Source organism: Camponotus vicinus, unplaced genomic scaffold (assembly GCF_025532165.1).
Source record: "Camponotus vicinus isolate PSW18456_S1 unplaced genomic scaffold, iyCamVici1.0 SCAF_6, whole genome shotgun sequence".
NCBI classification, from domain to species: Eukaryota; Metazoa; Arthropoda; class Insecta; order Hymenoptera; family Formicidae; genus Camponotus; species Camponotus vicinus.
This window is the reverse complement of record NW_028141978.1, coordinates 10,713,624-10,719,623: the sequence shown is the minus strand read 5'-3', so window position 1 is coordinate 10,719,623 and position 6,000 is coordinate 10,713,624.

Genomic DNA, 6,000 nt, shown 5'->3' with positions numbered 1-6,000 from the left:
GAACGCGTGTGACACAATCGATCGACACACGCTTCAGAAAAATTCAGAATAATCGTAAAACGGATCAGAGATAGACGCGCGTCCGCACAGTTTGACAGCTGGGCTCAGACTCTCTGACAGTCGTTGTTTATAACATCTTGACAACGCGCGCGGAAACAATCTTGTTCCGTCGACGTACTTCCCGCCGAAAGAATTCAACGGGTGACGAATACATCCAAGGGGATGGGACGCGGGGACGCAACAATATAATAAATAATTAATGTAATAAATAATTAAAATATTAATTACTTACATCATATCTTATTGATCCATCCATTTCCAAGATCTCCTTTTTTCTTTTGCTTTCTTCGCTTTTTCCTCGTGGCACTTCAATCCTCGTTACACTCGATTGAACTCCTCGTTGCACTTACACTCACTCACGAAAAGTTTCTCGTTGCACTTGCAATTGTCGTTAGAGAAAGAATTTGATAATATATGGAACGTCTCACATCACTACCTCACTGCTCGAGAGCCACTGAGCGAATGATCGTAAGTCAGAAACATTACCGCGGTACTGTTTATATCGCCAAGGTTGACTATGGAAAGGAAGAATTTGATAATATATGAAACGTCACTACTTTATTGTTCAAGGATACTGTGCGAATGATCGTATCATAAACATTATCGCGATACTGTTTATATCGCCAAGGCCGACTTATACTATGTTATTGTTATAATTCGCCGTTGAAATATTCTATGAGTGATTGCCGATTAAGAAAATTTAAAATTGATCGAAATATATTTAATTTTAATAAGTATCGTTAGAGAAATTATTATAATAAGCATTAATAATCGAAAGATTATAACAAAATTAATTCTTTTATCCCCTTTTATGTATCCTTTGTTTCAATTGTTATTCGCAGTAATTAATGATTACGATTCGATAAGGATTTATCGCTGCGATACAATTTTATGTCGTTTTTCATAAGTTAATTAATTTTTAATTATTAATAATTATATCAAATTGTTTCGATATTAATCGTAATCGTATTTAGAAAGAAATTCGATAATATGCGAAGCGTTTCGTACCACTTTATTGCTCGAGTATCACCGTGCGAATGATAACAAAGCCGTAACATATTAATAATAGCGTGCTATTGTTTATATTGTCAAAAGTCGAACACCGTGTTATTGATAATTCGTTGCCGAAATATTTTACGTACTATAATATATACATGAAAATATTAAATTGTAGAAGTTTTTCAATTTATAGATTAATTAAACGATTATTTATTAAACAATTAATTAACATACAAAGCATTTCGCATCATTACTTTACTGCTCGAATGTCACCGAGCAAATGATAACAAAACCATAACATACAAACAATAGCACGCTATTGTTTACGTTGTAAAAGTCGACCATTATGTTATTGATAATTCGTCGAAATATTTTATATACTATAAAATATACACGAGCGGAATATTAAATTATTAGATTTTAATTTATTGATTAAATTTGATTATTTATTAAACAATTCATCACGGAGCTAATTATTTGAATTTATTCGATTGTTTTTGAATAATGTATTAATTAATTCAATTTTGTTTTTTCGCGCAGGGAGAAATACACTTTATAGCGCATCGATCGGATCTGATGGGGTAGTGTTGGGCAACTAAAAAACCTCTCAGACGACTCATCTTTGAACACTAATATCCGGTCTCTGGGAACTATTCGCACAATCACCTAGGACCCATACTGGGATTTATTTAATCAAAGGTAATCTTAAAATTTAATATAACTGTAATTTTGAAGCCTTAAAACATTTTTACATCTATACACACACACACACACACATACACACACACACACACACACACACACACACACACATGACAACGAGACCGTAATATGTAAACAATAACGCGTTACTGTTTATATCAACAAAGCTGAACATATTATTGGTAATTCGTTGCCGAAATATTCTATGCATTATATATTATACACGCGAAATATTAATGAAGAATTTTAATATTTATAGATTATTTAATTGATTATTTATAAAACAATTAAATCATTATTTTGAAAATAATATATAAACGTGATAAATAATTTTTATGAATTACTTACCTATACGTACTTACCTGTATGTGTGTGCCCATACGTTGGAAATTGTTACACAACTATTTTAATAACTGTACGGAATCTTAAGACGCGATCTAAGATCATTATTAAAATGAATTTAAATATAAGAATATGAATATCAGCGTATGTTACCGCCGGCATAGCTCTCAGGTTCATAAGAGTACTGAAACCTCCTCACCCAGCAAATGTCTTCGTTAAGGTGGGGAGATACATTGAGGAGGAAAATTTTTATTTTATTTTTATTTTCTTTTAATACAGAGTTTCCAAACAGAGAATATAATACATATATAAAATATATATTACATAATTATAATGTATACAACGTAAATTATAATAATAATTTGCAATTTACATAAAAAACACATTACAAAATATTAAATTATGTAGTATAAAAATAATTACATTACAAATATATATATTACAAAATATATTACAAAATATATTACAAAATTTAATACAGAATATATAATATACAATGTATATTACAAAATATAATACAAATTTAATATAAAATATTTGAAATTTAATACAAAATAAAATTTATTATACAGAATTACACGAAAGTGTCCAAAGTATACGTATAATATAAAATTTACTAAAAATTTTTATATAGACCAGACAAGACTGATTAGTGATGATTAATTACGCGATATTTATTATTAATAATCGACATACAATAATAGAATTTAATAGAATTTAATTAGATTTATATAAATAACGTATAAACGTAAATAATCATGATCAAAAAAGTCATTAATAAAATTATTGATCGTTTCTTCGATTGTAGGAGAAAGTATTTGCATTATTGGTGCATTTTGCGCGGACTATTAAAGACAATATTCAAAGACGTGGAAAGATAGACAAAGATTCGATGTAAGTCAACGATTAAATTATAAAATATTAAATTATAAAATAAATCGCGATTTAAAATTCCCGACGAATAATTAAATCGATAATATCTGGAATATCCGATTGCGATATGTATATCTTTTATAATATAATAATCGAAGCGCCCTCAATAGACATTATTATCGCGCGCGATATAATTAATATCATATAAATGCGAAAATATTTCGACAGACAATTTGATGTGTATAATGTTTACGAATATAGTACTCACTGTCCGATTCATTTGCGAATCCTTTATAAGATAAATCGCGACTTGAATTCACGAGAAAACGCGACGAATAAATAAATCGATAATATTTCAAATATTTAATTGCATATAATTTTTATAATATAATAATCGAAGTTATCAAATACGCGGGTGATATACCGGTAATATGCGATAAAAAGAGGAGCGATCTTAAAAATGGAAAACGATTAGCATCTTGTTTCTCATCAGATTTCGCAAGATCAATCTGCGAAAAAAAGTTAAGTGATCCATTGAACGTCGGGAACTTCACTGTAGGAGGGAACGAATCTCGGATCTTCCGGACTATTTCCAATAGCAATGATTTCAGTAATAAATCAACGACAATTCCCTCGTCATTATCTTCGATTCACGAAATTGATATTCACGTCAGAAAACATGTTCTTCCATTATTAAGAAATATATTTCTTTATTAAAAATTAAATGGATATAGCAATTTTTATAGAAATGTGATTACGAACGATTATATTTATAAATAATAAAATCCATGCACCATTGAAGTTTGTGTTAAATGTGCGAACACAATAATTTTGGGGTACCGTTTGCGCGCGCGAGACGAATCGAACCCGATAACAGCAAGATTTAAAAAATTTCAATTCGAATAGTGTGCAAAATAAAATAAATCAAATAATTTTAAATATATAATTAATTCTAGATTAATTTTCTAAAATTTTCTTATTCTTATAATGTTTAAATTAATAATTTTTTTCTTTTAATCAATATCTTGCTGATATAAGGGTACCCATTCGATTCGTCTCAAAATTTTTAAGTATTCGCACATTTTATGTAACATTCATGTATAATTTCGCGTATATATAATATATAATATTAATAAAAATTATAAAAATATTTTGGATACGTTAATTTGTGCATGTATTTTATTATACATATATATAAAATGGTATATATCTAAAAACAAATATTCTAAAATGGCGATGGATGTCCAATACCTGCAAATAGTTTCTTAAAAGAAACTAAAAACTAATATTAATATCCCCAGTACCTAGAAATAATTAATAATTAATAATAAAATATATTCGTTCGTAATCATTTTTATCAAACAATTAATAAAAACTATTACAATATGAAATTACTTGAAAAATAAAAATTTATACACAACGCTATATCCATATTTAATCTACTATTAAATCTTTCTGGCATTAGACAATAATAATACCAATCCTAATAATGACAGAACATTTTTAACGAGAAGAAAAAAATAGATGCATTTTCTCTCACATCTAAATATATATTATTTAAATTAATTCGACTTTAAAGAAGCGTATGGCGTTCGTCGTTGAATGACTACCGAAATCATTGCTGTCGGAAATTGCCAGGAAAACCTGGGATTAGTTCCAATCTTACAATAAAAATTCCCAATTTTCAACGGGGCACCGAACTAGACGTCGCGAATGGATCTTACAAAAACCGATAAGAAATAATTCTCCATGATGAAAATCGTTTCGACTCCTCGGTGGTACGAATCACGCAACTTTCATTAACGTTTACCTAACGAAAAGAACAACGATTACTCTTTTATTAAAACGATAATCTCGTCTAAGAACGCGAAGAGAACGAGGGAAAAGCACGGTGTTTTCGCAACCGTAATTTATTAATTTATTTATAAATATTTTCCGATACGAAATTCGTAAATACACAAATATAACCGAAGAAACAAATTATTAAATTCATAATAATTAACTCGCGATTTTATAATATCGAAGGTGATCGTTAAATTCTGTGAAGCTAATATTTAATCGTTGACTTATAACATCGAATCTTCACTTATTCGATATTTCTTTATATATAATTAGCAATATTTAGGAATATTATCTAACGAGAGGGAAAATTCTTTTGTTAAAACAATAATTTTGTATAAGAACGCGAAAACAACGCGAAAAGAACGCGGAAATGCACGGTATTTTCGTAATCATAATTTATTCATTTATTTTACGAAGACGAGTATTCAGTTCCGCGCAATATGGAATTCATAAATAGATAAATCTAACGAAAAGTATATCATTAAATTTATAATAATTGACTCGCGATTCTATAACGAAGACGTTCGTCATATTTTATAAAGTTTACATTTAATCATTAATTTAGCATCGAATTTTTACATTTCATATAAAAATTTCCCGAATTTATTAATGATTCTTTGATATGAATATATAAATAGTTACTCTTTTATGAATATTTCAAAAATATGTACTATAGAAACAAATATGTTAATTTAACAAATTACTATTATATAACCATTATACGTATACTTTCGACCATTTTTCCTGTAATTTACATAAGAATGCATTGATATAATTGACAATCTTAAATACAATTTTATATAATATAATTATAGTTATAATTGTATTTTATACACAATTATCTCAATAAAATAAAAATATCAATATTAAATATCAATATCAAAAATATCAATAATTAAAAATATCAATATTAAATTATAATTAATATACAATTATAACTATTTACAATTTATAAAACACAATTTACTACTTACAAATTACAACTTACAAAATAGAATTTATGATGTTATCAATATCAAATAAATGGATTCGTTTTATTATCAAATGTTTAATAACATAAATAATTTGATATTGACAGCATTAACATTTGGACTTAATATTATATATCACATATATGTGTAAATTATATATTTAATTTTTAATTTTTTAAATAAAATATAACATGTTAAAATATATTTTGAA